The following is an 18965-nucleotide window of genomic DNA, read 5'->3' as shown; positions in this document are numbered from 1 at the left end:
GACGCCATGAAAAGTTAAAATAATTTCGCTATGAAAATTTGCTGTTAAATAGTAAATTTTAAAATGTTTAAAACTGCTCGAGATGAGAGTGGTGTCCGTTCACGAAAAACTACGCATAAATACGCTGGAAGACGGATGAGTAGTTCTTTCCCCGTGTTTCGTTTTCATACTGTATTTTTTACTCAGAGGCTTTTTAGTTTGTAATTACATAGCATGACTTCTGATGACGCGAGCCCATGATGAAGATGCTGTGTTGACAGCAGATCGAGCAGAACTTCCTATCGTGAAAATTGAACGTAATTTTTTTTTTTTTTGTGATTCGCGTCAGCTCTCACTTGGATGACTGGCAGGGATATAAAAAAAATGTGGAAAGAGAAGACAGACATCGTTGCGAAAAAAAAATTGCATTTCTTCTTTGCAACACTCGCAATGAAAAATTAATGGCTGCCTTGACCGTTAGCAGAAAGTTTTTCCGGGTCTTTTGGGGATCACTTCTTCCTCCTCCTCCTCCTCCCCCCTCCTACCTTCATTTTTCGATACTCTTCCTCACGCCACTCCCCCCTTCCCCTAAGGCCCAAAAAGGAGCGGAAAACAACACTGAACTTTTCCCCCCAAGTCGCATCAGACGGAGTTCCGCATCCAGAAGCCGATACACGCAGGGTTTTTTTTTTTGCCCCCACAAGCCCTTTCCTTTCTCTCCCCTCCCCCCAAGCCCCCTTCCTTCACCCGTCTGGCCGCTCTTTCCCAACGTGCAGAAATTTATTTCTTTCCCTATCGGATGTTCCAGCGATTTATTTCCCGCGGGCCCCCGGCGGCAGCTCCGAGTATTTCTCGGCGGCCGCGGCCGGATCCAATATCTTGCAAATCGGGCGGGAGAGCGACGCAACGTGCGCGCATGCGCGGGAGGGGGGAGGAGCCTGGCCCGGGCGTGGAGTCAGGAGACGGCGTGCTGTGACGTAGGTGAAGCCGCTCTTCTTCTTTTTTTTTAAAACCTCGCCGTCGCCATATTGTTCCGCCCAAAACCTCGCGGAATTGGTGCTTGATAACGTCGGATGATGGTTAGTAATTATCCTATTTTTTTATTATATTCAACGAAGGTGGAGCAGCCATATATGAACATGTTAATAAATATCACCTTAATGAAATATTAGGTATAAAACTAATTAAACATTTAATAATAAATAAACTTCGTCTACCCAAACGTTCATAAACATTATTAGCTAAACAAAATAAACCAGAAGAACGTAAACCATTAGCAATTATCAAAATCATATATTGTTACGCTCATCACTGACTCACTTACTCTGTAACGCTAAAGATATATATACACCTTGGAGACAAGCGTATCATGAATCAAAAATATATAGCCTACTCCATAGAGATGTGTATAAAATATAAAAATGGAAGTGTAACATTAGAGTAACTTTTGAAATAATGCTACATAAGTGGAATAAGCCTTAATTATTAATTTAAATTGTTAGTTATAGTCATCATTATCAGGCGCCTTGCGAATAACGTGCTTATAATAACTGAAACGGTAATTTTTTTTTTTACTTTTTTGGAAATCTAATTTTGTGTCATTGGGAATCTTTTGATGATATTTTGAATTTTCTACTTATTCCCTTTCTAAACTCTTTGTTTTTATTTTTTAAGTATGGTTATATCGTTGGGTGCGAAAGTGTCGTGTATTTCATGTCAAGAAATGTAATGGAAAACACAATTTGCGTATATATTTATCACGCTCGGCATTATTTTAAAGAATTCTACGATACGTTTGTGTCTGGGTTTCGTATAATAAGTGTATTTGCAACATGAGAACACATGAATTGGTTCGTTACGAACGTTAGATGTTACACATTTCTGGTGAGTATTGAAAGACTCGTACACATTTAAAAATATCTAAACGATAAATTTCTATCTCTTTACGTAAGCTCAACATTTATCAGAAAGGAAAAAATAATTTATATAGTTTTTTTTAAAACAATGATATCTAATAGACATCTATTTAGCGGTGGAGATAACTACAGAAGCCTCATGTAAAATTCGCACAATTGTTCCTTTGTTAAAAATATTTTATAACATTTAACGGGGTTGCTTTTATTTGTATCCACTAAAGCATGTAAAAGTAATTACATTTATACAAATTTAATGCCATATTCATTTAACATTCTTGTTTGCTCCGAAACAATGGAAAAATCACTAATGAAAATTTTAGTAAACATTGAATGAAAAATAAATTTCACATTGCCTGGAGTGATTTTTCGTCACTGCCAATATACACGTACAACGAAATTAACAAATTAATAAAATATGTTATTTGAGGCAGCGCGTTGAACGCATACAGTGTGTAAAGTGTATATACATTTGTTTATGAAGTAATCACTTGTTTGACATTAACACATTACATTTTGTTTTGCTTCCATAAACAATAAATGACACATAAATCTATTGAACATCATAGTTGTTTACATTTAGTGGCAAATCAGTAATCGATTACTTTACAATTTTTCTTTAATTAATTATCAATTTTTATTTTTACAGCGTAAGGATAAATATTATTTGGAGCGTTAATGTTAAAATAAATACCCGTGTTCTGCATGTTTCAAGAAACTTCTCGAAATGTTTGAAGAAAATAGCCGTAACTCAAATTATGATATAGCTTATTTTCTAGTCTGATTTTATAAAAAACGAGAAAAAAACCCGCACGTAACACAAGATCCAATAAGTTTTAATATAAACCTTTTCTAAAACTTTTTTTTTTATAAATTACGTAAGACGCAAAAAAAACGAAACGCAATCATCAGCCAACTTCCAGCTTATTAAAATTTTGCTTTCATTTCTGTCTTTCAGAATTGAAAAGAAGTGTTCCGAAAAATTTTAAAGTCGCAAGTGCATATTGGTCACGATGCTATTCTTATTACACACGTTACGTTTTCATTGGTTAAACGTTTGCAAAAATGACACCATGGGCGCACCCAATACAGTGTTGCCTCTTCGCGCAAGGTTTGGAAGTGGCGTGCTGTGGGATTTTACATGGTGACCTTTTACATATTTTTTTTTTGATCGTAAGGCTAATTAGGAAACCTATGCTTAGCAACATAAATAAAAATAATACAAGAGAGAAAAAAAATCATATTTGCAACCTAACCACTTGTAACAATATGCATACCTTGATACTTTTTGGTTTCAATATTTGTTCAGAATATTAATAATACTAAACAAAAAACACATAGACTAATGACTGCTTACTAGAAGCATAGCTTGGCACAGTCCGGGCACATGGGTCTGGGTCGTGGTGTGTGCTGGGGTCAATGACGTCACGGCGGTCATCTTGGATGACCTTGACCTTTGACCTTGACGGCGACGGCCATTTTACCCGTGGTTCCGTTTTTACTGTTAAATTACGAAATCAGTCGTTTGGTATTATTGTACATGTAACCTAAAATTTGTGGAGCTTTAAAAATTAAAAACCATTTTATCTTTTTGCCCTTGTGAAATCACTCATTACGTATATCTACTGTTATTGCTACTTATTATTAAAGAACACACAAACAATTTTTAAATAACCTAAAAATATACATACAAATTTGTAATTGACTGAAATGTAAGTCTTACACTTGCTACAAAATAATTTGTACAGTTTTCTTTTCTCGGTCATCTTTCAAGACGAATTTCTGCGTACGCCATTGATCGCAGTGAAATGTGAAAACAGTAAAACTAGCTAGACACAGGAGACATTTAATCCTGTAGTCCACTGCATTAAAAATTTCTTCGGAAAGGAATTTCAATTCCGGGCTGGTGATTTTTACGATATCCCGACCGGGCAAGTCTCCAGAGACGCGAAACTGAAGAGAAAAAAACTCGGAAAAACATAGGATTCTTTAAAATAATTCCGAGCATGATAAATAGCTATAAGCTTACGCAAATTGTGTTTTGACTGTATTTCTTGACGCAAATCACACTTAGTTTCCGCACCCACCGCTAGAATTCACAGCTAGAGCAGCTCCCGTTGACTATTGAATCATTTGATATTCAGACCGAAATTATAAACTGTAAAAAACTGTTCGTATAAAAGCGGAAAAGTCTTGAGAAAATACCAAACCCCCCGGCTTTGGACCTGATTTTTGACAAGGAATTTTATTAAAATACTGTCCATATTCTTAAAATTTACTAAACATTTAGTACCTATTATAAAGTTTCCCTTTGGCTTTGTGAACTTTGGTTCGCGCCATCCGCCACAGATGGCAGCACCGTGGGTACACATTTCCGTTCCATGCAACTTCCGTTCCATTCAAGAAATTACTCGTACCAAATGCCGTATATCGAGAGATAAGATGTTACACATTAAAAAAAAAACTACCCATTAAATCTGTTTTTTTCTTCTTTTCATTTCTTATGGCGGCCCGAGGTTCCACTAGGATAACCCACACGCACCGCGCCAGTCTAAGCCTGCAATCTCTGGAACGAGCCTGAAATTTCAGTGCGTTGCAGAGCTACCTGCGGAATCGTCGAGGAGGGGTTTCGCTGAGTCTGGGAAGGGGGGGGGGGGGAAGTGTCGAATTTCGGATTGAAAAGGAAGAGGAAATTGCAAATGACGTGACGCATGGTTGATGGGGCCCGTGAATCAACGGTTGTGACGTAATGTCACAGAATTTCGTCTTTTTTTTTTTTTTTTACCTAAAGCTATATGTACTCAATGTAAAACAAAAATCTGTGAACAAAAAAAAAAGGGGGTGTTTTTTTTTATTTCACGTGATTACAAAATACGTTTTCTGTGTGATTTCTTTCGAGATTTCAATTTTAAAATGTAATTTTTAGTAGTGTAGTCATTTTGTTTTAAAATACAGCCTGTATCTTTGAAGAAAAATCACTAATGAACTAAATTAAACAATTAAAAAGCAAGTTTGTATAAAGTATGCACGCAGAAAACAATGTTCTGTAATTTTAAAAAGATTCCTTTGTAAACCAGTTGCCAAGAAATAGTTTGCAATATTACAATTAAGATATTGTAAATTTGTACCACACATGGATATGGATACTTTTTCATATATGAAATACGATTTTCGAGATAATACAGAGTATTTCTTACGAAAAATGGCGCACAATTATGTACTGTAATTTATGTTACACTAAGAATAATTTTTAAACCATGGAAAATTTAATCAAATAGTCAGTAACTGGACTTTATTTTGTATATTGTGCTTATTAATGCTGGAAAACTATTCAGGGAAAAGTTAACAAATGACTGGTACTGCTACAAAACAGAGTACTACTACCCGGGTATGAATCCGAACCCATTATTACTGCGAACACTATGTTGTATAGATTCAGTTGTTCGCATGTAAATGTACAAATTTACAAATATATATAAATTTACATGAACATATCTGTTCCATTTACAAAAAAAAATTACAGGGCAGACCATTGCATAATGTTTGGGCTCTGTAGGTTGTGGCTGCATCAAGTCGGACAACAAGTAAGTCGATATCGTCCGAAGAGGTAATTGCAATGTCGGCCAAAACCTTGGATTCTTCTACCTCGAAGTGACTATAAACCCTCAAGCCAGCAAATTTCAATAGTAATAATTCGATATGGAGATTCAACAGTGCAATTTATAACACAGAATTAACTTATGCCCCTTAACGTAATTTAATCAAGAGCACAATTGTGTTCTTTAAAGACCATCGAAAATTGCGCTGCCGCTTGAATTATATTCTATTTAAGATATCTTCGTATAAGGTTATAAGTATTATTTCAAAAATTTTGTAGTGATAAATTCTATTTTTTTTTTTTTCAATTTTGGATTAAATATATAGTTTTCGGGTTGAAATAATTTTTATTCCACCAAATTAAGTTTTTTAATGTCCTTGGTTAATTTAATTTTCCAGGTAATTTTTCTCGCATTATCACATTATTGTATTATTATGTTAGCACTAATTTTTCATTATTTAGGCATTGCAATTTACGCAATTGTTTTTTTTAATTTTTGTGCCATACATATTTCAAACGTTATTTTCTGTTTCTAAAATCAGGCAAATCTAATAATGAAATTTGTCTGACTAATTCCGTAGTGTTAAACAACTAGAAGTTATTTCCTGTGTTTATTCGGCTGGATTATGCATAAAAGTTCACTTATACAGTCCAATTTTTCGAAAATTTCTTACATAAATTAATTAGCAAAATCAAAATGCTAGGCTGCTGGTTAAATAAAGCTTTAACCAGATTTTTTTGCAGTTATAGAAAAAAATATTAAATAAAAAATAAAAAATACCCCCGACTTTGCAATTCTCACTTGAAGCTACTATTAGTAATTAAAATGCATTACACACTATCATCGTATTTTACCATTGTTTTGTTTTTGTGGTCTGCACCGTACTACGCCATCCATACCATACTGCATCAGGTCAAGGTTACCATGTTCTTGCAATATCATTGAAGTAACAGGATACCAAATTTCGAATCGATCAGACCTGTCGAAGTTGCTCACATGCCTTCATCAACTAGAAAAGAGCTGATGATCTTCAAACGACTGAACAGATTTTCTTGAATAATAGCTAAGAACACACTCGATCAAGTCACCTTTCAAACAAAACAAAAAAGGTTGTCTGCAAAGTCGGTTTACGGACGATAATTTTACGTGATAACGTCATAAGAAAACATTGATGAAAAATTGCATACTTTTTAATTTTCAAATATTATTTGCAGTTTTTGCAAATTTAATTTAAATAATTTGTTTAAATATAATCACGGACAATTAGTTAAAAAGCCCGCCTTAACCTGTTTGATATTATAGAAGATTTTCTCGCACGGTAGTTGGCCGGTTCTTGCACGCTCGGCTCAGGCGGAACTTGACAATTTTTCATGCGTGCAGCCGGCTTTCATCGATTTATAAGACGTTATCACGTCAAAAAAAAAAAACTAAATCAAATCGCATCGTTCGTTTGAGAACTACGATGCCACAGACAGATACACAGATAGATACACACGTTAAACTTGCAACACCCTTCTGTTTGCGTCGGTGGTTAACAAAATTAAACATTTTGCATTATTTCTCAACACCATCTACACAATCTTACAAGGAAAACAATTTTATTTTTCTAGCAAGAGGTAACACCCACCTTTCTTGACGAGGAATTAATGGTGATCATGCTGCGTGCCACTTCAATAAGACTGTGTTTTAGTTTAGTAAAACTATACCCTAACAATCCAGCTAACTAAAATAGGCATGAAAACGTACTGTCCTAGAACAAACTATACAACTGCAAAAAATCACAATGCATTCATCGATAGGTATTGATAATGTTTTGCCGTCGAAGCAATGAACAATGGAGTAACATGTCCACCGCTCATCGATGCTATAACTAAAAGGCACGGACCTTCATCACAGTAATTCTTTACATTATAACCACATTGTCACAAAGTGAAAATAAAAACGATTAATATTCCACGCACGGGAGATGTTTATACTTTTTTTTAAATAGCATTTTCTTAGTTGGACTTAACAAATTTTCACGCTTGTGGGCTCATAATAAATTATAATACGGTGTGTGATTTCGTTAATCAAATAATAATTCGTGACAAATAAAAATCACGAAAACATTGCCTTGAAATTTTACTCCCGTTCAATCCCAAAGAAGTTTTATTTCAAAAATGTATATTGTGCAAAAAACTGCATAGTCTGCAAAATTCAGTGTTATTTGGAAAACCGATTCATTCTGTTATCAGTATTTCTCTTCATTTAGAGAAATTTACGTTACTGTTGATGAAAATTTTATCATAAATTATACTTTCAGTTTTTTTAGGCCCTTTATTTATTTATTTTTCTCTCGAGCTGACAGCTTTAAAATCGAGACGCCATTACAGAACTCAGGGGGGTTCCCCCTGCCGATGAGACATTCATTTCGGCAGAGTCGGGGTGGGCGCCAGCGGGCCCTTTTGTGCCCTCGACGCTGAAGGAGGGGCCGGGAAGGGCTGGGATCCGCTTCTGCCCTCTGAGGACGACCGCCGCCTCTCCCTTCCCCGCATGTCTCCCGCGTCCAATGAAAAGGCGAAGGTATCTGCGAGAGGGTCGCGGGAAGGGAGGGGGAGGGGGTTGGTGGAGGTAGACGGTAGGCGGGGATTGCAGGAGAGTGTAAGGAGGCCATAGAGGCGAGACTCGTCCTCTCAGCTACTCCCACAACGCCCGAGTGGCGCCCAAGGGGCCCTGGCTGGATGGAAGGAAAAAAAAATAATAATAACGCTAGGAGAAGCGCGGCGTGCCGTAGCTAGTGTACTCCACGGCGATGCGAACAACACTTATTTCGCAAGTCGTATTACAGAAAACGAAAGCCTGGTAACTTGCAGCACGGTTGGAAAACACAGTAAAGTTTACGGACTTTTTAAAGAAAGAAATTCCCCGTGATAAACGAAGTATTGTTCGTAATTTCGGATAACAGAAAACTATACTCCGTACTCCAACTCCCCCGATTTCGTGCTCCGCTGTACACAGGGCGAACAGTCGAGTACAAGAAAGAAGGGAGTTAGTTCTTTCTGTTGACTTACGCCAGTTTCAGAATATCTTTGTGGTGTACCGAGGTAATTTATGTGGATTCGTGCTCAATGTATGTAAGTGAAAACATTAACCCGTTAATTTACGAAGTTAACTGTAAAACAACAAAGATCCCTGTATAAGTTGTAATCAGCGTTCTTCGTAAAATTAAGGTGAAATTTTTTTTTAAAAACGTGCGTATGGTTTCAACAGGAACATTACGTGAAAACACGGCCAAATATATGTTAAGTTTTTTTTTAAAATAAATTATTAATGAATGTTTTTGCGGGCAGCCTTCCTCGGCCATCAAACAGACAACATTTGAAACAAGAAAATTATTTCACGCTCCATGTGGATATTTTTGGCAATACTATGTCATGTCTTGCGGTATTATTTAGTTAACTATGGTTAACTCGGACTTCATAAGTGTTATTAAATGAGTATCACAAAAAAAAACTTTTATGAGTGACAATGGACGTGAAATTTGCGGCCAAACATAACATGCGATTTTATTTTGGGAGGATAGATATGAACAGAAATTAGTAAAATAGGTTTTAACCTTTTTTATTTAATTTTTTGATATTTAAATATTGAATTTTGTCTATTAACGGTAGGTATTGTTACCACTGTAGACATTAAAAAAAATCAATTCAATTCTAAACGCCAGTCTCACACAGGTTAAACTATAGTTATAGCTGATCCTTATTAAATTCAGGTTTTCCATAAAATTTGTAGAATGCAGAAAATTAAAAAAAAAAATATTGATTTTTCGGATTCTTTCAGGAATACCCGTAGGATCTGGCTTAACAAAACAGATTTTTTTTGTACTTTTACAAATATTCCCTAGGATATCAGTTGTCAAGAAATAGTTTGTAATACTACGACGAAGATATTTTAAATTTGTACAACACATTGTTACGGTTATTTTAACATATATGAAATACGTGTTTAGAGATGATATTGAGTATCTCGTAGGAAATTTGGCAAAAACAAATTATATTTTTAGTTGATGTTTCATTTAAGCGTAAATTTTTCAATATCATTATAATGATAATCGAATATTCAACCATTGGACTTTATTTTGTTGCAGCATGTTTATTGCGCACGCAGTTAATGCTGGAAAGCCATTTAGATAACGGTTTACAAATAAACTATTTGATGTACTGGAACAACACAAAACATAAATGCCCGGGGAAGAATCCGAACCCAGTATTATTACGAACACTATTTTTTAGCGATACAGTTTGCATGAATATTTCTGTTCCATTAAAATAAATGGGGTGTGGCTGTGTCATGGACACGGTCGTGTATTGTACGTGTACGTAACACGTAATATTTTCTATATAAAATATAAAATACGCTATTTTTTTAATTTTAACACCATATATATTCACTGTAACTATTTTACAATAATTTTTTATACATGCAATCGATATATTTTGACGAGAGCTGACGATTGAATCTCAAACGAACGTCGTAGCTTCTCCGAGTCAAAAATTAAACTAAATTGAAATCTCGGAACGCAGCAAAATGACCTCAAAATGGCGGCGCTTCCCCCTCCCACCGCGCGCGATGCGTCACAGTCCTCACTTAGCGTAACTAATTTTTTGATCCTTTAGCTATCCAGTGGTGTAATTAAATTTTGGATGGAGATGATAGACATGTAGCTGCAACACCAAACTGTATACCCCGAGTTTGTTATCATTCGTTTGTTTGAATTTAGTTCCCAATATGGATGCAATTTTAAAGACGTATTCACGTCAAAAGGTTAACAGTGGACGATGGCGACGTTGCAGACGAGGCCGATGAGAGCTGGCCTGCAGTGGCGGTGATTTGGAGGCCAGCACGTCGCTCGCTGTCACGGGGGACACCTGCCCCTCAGCTGCCCCCCAGCTGTCCCCCAGCTGTCCCCGGGTATTCCTGCCCGCGCGTCCGTCCTTCTCGACCGGACGTCGTCACGTGACACGCGCGGGGGTCAACGAGTTCCCGTTTTCTTCCCTCGTGCCTCGGATGCGACGAGATATAAAGCCTCCCCCCCTCCTCCTCTTAAGCCCCCGTCCCTCCCCCCACCCTAGTTCAAGTCTCGTGAACGTTGCGTCGTTATAACGATCGGTTGTCACCGGCGATGGAAATAGATCTGTTGGTTTATTCAAATTGGTCGTCACGATATCGCGAGGGTTGGTGGATGAGCTGTGATGGCGCAGGATATACATACTACCCCCAGGTCTTCGTATCCCTCCGCGCTGAACCGTCGTTTAAAATGTTGGCAGTAAATTTACTCAAGAGTACCGGCAAATTTTTTTTCTAGAGATCGTTGTAAATGAACGGAAATGAGTTCACTATCTTTAAACACGAACTCACTACTCTTCTTGGCATGTTAACAAAACCCTTTAAAAAAAATTGCAAGAAGTACTGCGGGAAAAAAAATATATTAACGTATTTAGGCGGAAATTCGCGACTTACGAACCACGTGTTCACAAAATCAGCGCTCAAACGAATTTTTATCACGACTCGTGTTGGCCATTTGGACCATCGTATATTCGAACTTTTTTTTTTTGCGCCCTCTCAGAGTGACGTCTGTGCGACCAAACAGCCGTGTAGTGAATTTGTTGCCCCTTCTCTCTCTCCCCCTTCTATTATTTGTATTTTCTTCGGGGTGAAGAGCCGGTGACTCGCAACCCTAAGGGCCAAACGGCATGCAGAGCTCAAGGTGTTGACGGGCCATTTACATGCAAACCGCTCAACATTTATTATGTAAAGGTGTCGAACAACGATTTGCATTTATGAGCCATTGCTTTTGTCTGTACAAGTTTCTTTCCATCGTGTCGTCTATGATGTGTACTTTTTGGACAATGGAAAAGGCTAAATGTGTGTTTTCAGATACGTTTTTTTAGGTACACACAGTATTTTAAATGGTATAAACACTTGGAGGAAGCCTTTATTTTTAATATTTCACCTTTAAAATTATCGGGTTACCGCTGAAAGCCTCAAAGAGGTGCGTTACAGACGCGAAAACTGCACGCCAGTTCTGTGCCTGGCGCGCATAGAGGTCGAAGAGGTGTGTGGTGTGCGAGCCAGTGTCGCCCTTAGCGCCCTGAGACCTCCGGGTAAGGTAGCGAACAAGCACTTGCCTTGTTGGGATACAACCCTAACCTAACTCGCGGCCCGTATTCCAGAACGTGTCCGAACAGAATCCCAGCAGGGAAACAAATCGGCAACCGTTTCAATAAACGGTGCCCTGCGCGAGGCTAGAAACTATGTTCAACGAATTATAGCGGACGTTTCGCAACCATCGATTACATTTTAACGACAAAAATACTAGAGATAGCAGCACCATCACACAAAAAAAAAAAACGGATCAGACTTTCTAATTTTCTCGCGTACTTTTCAAGTTGCGATTGTTTCTTGTTGTTGGCCATTAAAGTGTACAAATTTTTTTCCCTCAGATACGTTTTGCAATCATAACGTTTCATTTGGCACACGAACACGAACACATGTTCACGAAAGTGACTATATACGAGTTAATGGCGCCAGACGCGGTTCCGCACATCTGGGATAAATCAAAGGAAAAGTGAGCTCTGTGTACGCCCGTAATTTTTGCAACTGATCGGCAACGGATAGGACACAGAAATCCGACAACATGGAACTGGCCGTGTCCTATCGTGCACTAGGAATATGGTTAACGTACAGTCAGAGCCGGCGAACCAATCAGGCGAGTAGGGCGACCGCCAAGGGCGGCAAAATATTAGGGGCGTCAAAAAGGGAGGGTGAAAAAAAAAATCAAAATGTTAGTACTTAACGATGGTTTTTTTCACTTAATTAAAACACTGAAACTTACTTAAAGTCAAAGTAGTCTTATGTTTAAGTTAAACAAATAAATAAGTTTGTTTTTAATTTATAACTACTCGTAACTAATGTGAATGAGTTCAATCACATTCTTACGTAGGTTTCATTGATAAATTACATTAATAGTGCAGTAAGTATAACAAAAGGGTAGATCGATGATAAAACTATATAACCAACATTATTTTATAAGTCAAATCAAATTTTCTTATTGATTGATTACTTTTGAATATCATATTTTTTTATATTATAGTCTTTGGCTACACAGTACAGTATGGTTATACGTTTTTTAATTTTTACTTGAGATAGCGTTTTTATAGAATTATATGTTTATGAGAGTTTGGGAATTTTTTTCTTGTCTACAATATCCGGTAATTTGAATTCGCAGAGGTGGTCACCTTAGTTATGGGAGGGGCGGAAAAAGTGACTTCTGCCCAGGGTGGCAGGCCATCGCTGGGTGAATACAACACCTGAACCCTTATTATTGTGTTCTTGGAATTACGGTCTAAGTGCTCTCGTTGCTCGGGCGCCCAGCCACCTTCACCGTAAAAGGGGGGGTTGGGGGTGCCAACTTCACGCGCGTAGCTCCTATCTTGCGGGGGGTTGTTGCGAGAGGTGATTACAACACTCCCCCCCGCCCCTCTCCCCCTGTTCAAGGGGAGCAGGTGCGTTGGACGCCCGCCCACCGACGCTCAACTGCCGGGAGCAAGCGTGGGCGGCCGACCGAAAATTAATTTTATTCGTCAGGGGTCGAAGGGGGGCCTCCTCCCCTCCCCTGGGAAGTGGTTTTAGGCGAAGCAGGGCCTAGCCCAAGTTCGTGGGAGGAAACCGTCTTCCAACACACACACCCACACACCCACCCACACACACACACACACTTTCGCCGGAAATTTTCCCGGTGCGCTCGTGTGATCACGCGGTCTCGTAAGTGCGCTGCGGGACACGGCGGGGTGGAAGCGGGGAGGGGGGGTAGAGGGTTATATAGCAAGAGAGGGGAGCGAGCCGCGGTGAGTAACTGTAGTTGAACGCGAGTTCCTCGCAAGTCAAATTAAAGTTTCGGTGTGAAAGTGGTGGGGGGAATTAAGGAGGGGAGGGGACTACAGCGAGATAGAGGGTAGCAAAGCTTTCGGGGTTCGGCCTGCGGCTGACCGAGTACGTTGGAATTAAAACTGAATTTACGGGGTTGGGGTTGGTGGGGGTTGTGGGGAGGGGGGGGGGGGGTTGTGCTTGCTATGGTTTTTGGAAAATGGGGGATGGGGTGGTAGGAAGACCCTTGTTTCCTTGCCCCCTTCCCCTCTCTCTCTCTCTCTCTCGCCGTGCATAAGTCTCGATCTCCACCCATTCCTCTGCGACGGGGAGGTGTCTAGGTACAGTGCTACACGACGTAACGCGGTCCGTGGGTTTTGGGTTCAACCCCTCCAGTCCAGCCGCGGCGATCTGCGCCTCGCCGCGCAGCTCAGCTCCGGAGACCGCAGTAGCTTCTTGCGGCACAGAGTCTGCGGGGGTGAAACACACTTTATGGGATTGTTTTAGTGATCTTCCTTCTTATGGGCGAATACTCGCTGTTTCCCTTCGTATAACTCATACATTTTAGGTAGATTTCAAAGAAATACTGCCTATTGTATCCGTTACCATGGTGCGACTTCCGGAAAAAAATTTTATATAGTTTTTCGCTTCATGGTTCATGGACTCCAAAACCATCGTTAAATCAAAAGTTTATATATATTACAATTTTGTGGACACGATAACTGACACAATTTTGCTCAAATCACTTCCAAATTCATACATAAAAATCTCGGTCAAGTTCATAAATGGCCTATATCCGACCAAGAGGGTATAAATGGAGAAGGTTTATTAAAATAAAAAAAATAAAAATCGTTCTACTACCGTAATATTGAAAATAACACCTCCGTTTTAACGTTTTATAACTTGTAGGAGCAATGCCAAAATCTTTTGTCTGAATAAGTTTTTGATACGATCAACAATAACTGCAGGGGGTTGAAAAACCATGAGTTGGAGGATAAAAAAAATCATAACTCTGTTCGTAGGTATATCAAATTTGTACAAATTATGTATAAATCTTATAATTTTTGTCTAAAACTTTTGTCTGAAATAAATGTTGATAAGATGAACCATTAGTGAAAGGGGGTAAAAAAAACCATATAAATAAATTTAAAAAACATTATTTCTTTACCACTCACGAGCCATAAGCAGCTGTGTAAAACCATACATTCCGGATTTAATTTTAACCTATGCTTTGAACTTTTTAATGCATTATGAAATTTAGATACATGTTCATTCATCCTTTCCCTATTAGCTGGGGGAAAAAAAACATGATGGCTTTATCTCTTATGGGAAGCTGTAAATATTCCTAAACAAAAATCCATAAAATTACGTCTGGATAGGCCATTTAAGTTCATAACTACCATTAAATAAGGACTTGTTTATTAGCAAAATCATTTCATAGACAATTAACGTGTTAATACATGTACCTATTATGTACTTATTTAAAATCATTTGCAAAAAAAACACAAAATATAAGAAGCAAAATAATGTATGATACTACCCCTTCAACTTCAGTTAATGCTATAGAGTCCAGAATAGTTGGTCTCTGCTCTCAATAGAACTAGTGCCGTGAATTGTGGACCGACGCGTTGAACAGTGAAGCCGTTCGGAGCGGACCGTTTTCTCGCGGGAAAAAAAATATCCTGCACCCCGCGCACAAATCTTGCCTTATCTCCCACCTAAATCATTGGCCGTGTGTTACGTATTCAGCAGCTGTTTTCCCAGAGTGAGCAACGTCTGTGTTGCCGGCCTTAAAGCTTTTTTCCCTTTATACTCCAGTGAGGTGTGTGTTCTCACCGTTGTCCCGTGAATCTCCCTTGTTTTTACGCTCTTTTTTTCTCTTTCTCTACGTAAAAGATGCATTCGCATTTAAGAAACCCTTCTCCATTTTGAGTGGTACATTCATGCTAAACCACTTGTGGGATCAAGTAAAAATTCCCCTCGAATAACACTTCGCAATATAAAACATATGTACATTGTATCTGCCAAGTTGGCAGCAAGTAATTATTTTTATTATCTTTATGTTACTGCAGCAGGAAAGAAAAAATAAACCCAACAATCATCTCGCTGTTGGCAATTGTGTCTGGGGTTGTAAAATTAAATTGGTCACAAGTGATACTGGAATGTTTTCAAATAAAGGTGTAGTAAATTCTAGAAATAAAAGACTAATTTTTTCCTCCTTTGCAAAGGAAATGCGCGCTTACACATACACAAGCGCAGTATCCACTGATTAATTTTTTTTCTATTAAAAGAAGGTTCGCTTTCGCGCGTTTGGCAATTAATTCTATGGGGTCAGAATAATATCGATAGATGCTTTATTTGTGACGTCTTAGTAAACAATAGTAATTTTTAATTTAATTATTTTTAAAGAGTTGAGAATTATTTGTACCGGTCGTGATTTTCATTACCAACGAAGCCAATGATCCCCTTTGCGAAATTATTTTGAAAATAACCTGTGCTTAATTTGAGAGTTTGATCGACTTTTCGCATATTTTGTGACTGCACTAAAACGACTGAGACCCAAGCCTCGCCCGGGACTCGAACCCAGAACGCCTCGCTCTGACAGTGAACATGCATTACATTTAGGCCTCGGAAGTTAGCTCGTTGTGGCGCTTGGCGTGTTCGGTCTGTGGTATCATGTCTCATGTCTCGCTCGTACTTCGGCGGTGTTGGGTTCGAACCTGCCTCCTTCCACCCGCGGGAGGTATTCTCCCAAATTGTTTTTACTTTCCTCCCTGACCCTAAGCGAACAAACCGTTGTTTAATAGGCAATTACGTTCGTAGAATTTTTTTTTAGGTAAGACCTACCTGGTAGCATGGAATAACAACCAGACAAACAGAGGTTTCAGGCGCGTTCCCTAGAAAAATCTTAATAATACACTCTTTAAAAAAATATTTTTCAAGCCAACCTGTAACTCAAAATTCCGACGATTTTTTTTTGCCATATATATCTATCTGATGAAATGTTGATTTTATTCCGAAAATTTAAATCTCTGGTCGGTTATGTAAATATTAACGATCAAATTTCCGGTGAAATCGCGTCATTGAGTGAGACAGTGAAAATTTTGAAATGAACGCGAACTTCAATTCACATCGAGAGGGTGTTGACCAGCACTTTGAATAACATGCTAATTCAATTCAATTATTATTCGTTTGTTCGTGTTCTTCAGAGAAAACTAGAGGAACAAGGAAAATAAAAATTAAAAGCGCCGTTGCGGTACCATGCAGCCATCTCTGTTAATAAGCACCAAGATGGTGGCCAGCCCATAAAGTCAAAATAAATTTTAAAAAAAAAGTCTAAGAGATAACCACAGCAATATGAGAACTCTCGAGTAAAAGTTTTGACGAAATTCACTGTCAATTTATGCAATAATTTTAAACGGGTTTACACTTAGTTCATATGGCAGCAAACAAGAAAATAATTTCCTTGAGTCAACGTTATACGAATTGTGCTACTTCAAAAAAGGCTGGTAATTGAAATACATACATATATTTTTAAGTTCATGAACATAAGTTTAATTTCGTGTAGAAGTAACATATATTTTTGCATTAATGTGCCGATTCCGTGAAACTGTCAGATTGTTAGGTATGTTGTATTACTTGTCACCCGCTGGAGGGATGCTATAATTCGATTATGAGCAGGGCTTTTGAAAATGATCTGTTAATGGTGAACATACTATATGTAGTATTGTATGATATGAGGTAAATAGGTGGCCAAATTAGCATTATTTTTATTATGCACTCAATGTTGAAATTATCAGTACTTTCATAATAATTTCTTGTTAGAGTCCTCTCATGAACCATCTTTCTTTTAATAAAAAAATAATTATCACCAAGAAAGATAAAAAAATAATAATTACATTCAATATACTACTAATGGGATAATTTGGAGTGGTATGATTCCAAACCCTATGCTGATATATGTTACAAATGATGGCGTAAAATGAGCAAGAAACAACCATAACCCAGTTTCATAAATCTCACTTTCAATGAAAAAAATAAAATATTGGCAAAATGCTTTATATAGTAAAAAATAAGTATTGCATATAAAATCTATAATCATTAATAAATCGGATGCAGACTTACTGTGTTAGTTTTATAGTAGATATTTTAAAATATTTTTTTTTATTGTTTCGAAGTTATAAGAAATATTTTGGAATATTATAAACTAATCTAAATAATTTAGAGCAGGAAGAAAAAATATTAACTTTGATTAATCCTACCACCAATTCTCCACATGTTAGCCCACCTTTGAAAAATGCTGACGCAACCGTGGATCTAATAGGACCGAGCGGACATCTTGAGAAGTCGCACCTCGGCCGCGCGCGCTGCTATCTGGCGGCCGAGTCGTCAACCACAACCCCGTCAGGACGGGACACTTCTCGCTGCACTTTCGTAACCAGAGGACCCGGTCGCCTTCATTTATTTATGCCCTGAGAAGGAGCGAAAGTGACGAAGACAGAAAAGTCAGGGAGGTAACGGAAAAGGAGAGAACGACGAAGAATGAGGGAGGGGGGACAGTAGGTGTCCCGTGGATTACGAACATATAGAAAGTTTGAAAAAAAAAATTACAGTGGAGCGAGGTTTTCTAGGGAAGGGTGGGTTTTCTCGGAAGAAAGAGAATGCAGGATGTCACACGGTTTAAAGGAAGGGGAAGGGGGGGGTTTGGTACCTGAAGTGACGCTATCCATGTTTAATGACTTTTCTTTCCCCCCTTCATTCCCCCTCCTCCAAAGCTCTACCACCAACCTCCGATCCAACCCCCGTTCGCAAGCTTTGTCCTTGTCCTTTTGTTCCTCCCTCGCAAGTAAGAAAGTGTGGGTGATGGAAAGAGAAATAGAATAAGTGAAAGAATACGGTGCAAGGACCGAGAGAGAGAGAAATAGCATTTTTCCTTTTTTCTCCTCCTTCTTCAACCCCCTCTCACCCAACTTTTACAAACACGACAAGAAATCACTCAACTATTCGACCCCACCTCGGGGCTCAATATTTGATGGCGCATTATTGACGGACTAGGGTTTCAGTTTTTTTACGATTTCCCGAGAACTGAAAAAAGCGAAGACAGAGAAGTGGGGGAAAAATAGGGTAAGGTAACTGCCGAGGTCCTTTTCATCCGACCGCACTCTTAGCTTTATTTTTTTTATTTTTTTTATTTTTTTTTAATAAATACTTCTCGAGGCATGCTACAAAAACGTGATTAAAGTGAAGTTTTACGATGCGCGCGCAGCACGCAACTAAAATTTCGCAAGATAAAAAAAAATGGCTACTTACAAATAAAAATAATATATGTGCTTTTAAATTTAATACTTGAAGAATTGAGATTGAATAATGGTCCATATAAATCTTAAAAAAAAAAAAAAAAATGTGTATATTAGTAATATAAATTGTGCTTATAAATTTTTTAAACTGTCCTGGACCTTACGGTTCAGTGATTCAAACCTTCTAGTGACCTCTGCCAGGCCGAGATACATGTCACTGGGGTTGGTGTTAAGGGGGTGCCTCCCGTTTCAGGTCAAGATTTTATGTTTAC

This window comes from Bacillus rossius, chromosome 8, assembly GCF_032445375.1.
Source record: "Bacillus rossius redtenbacheri isolate Brsri chromosome 8, Brsri_v3, whole genome shotgun sequence".
Classification (NCBI taxonomy): Eukaryota; Metazoa; Arthropoda; class Insecta; order Phasmatodea; family Bacillidae; genus Bacillus; species Bacillus rossius.
This window is presented reverse-complemented; position numbering follows the sequence as displayed.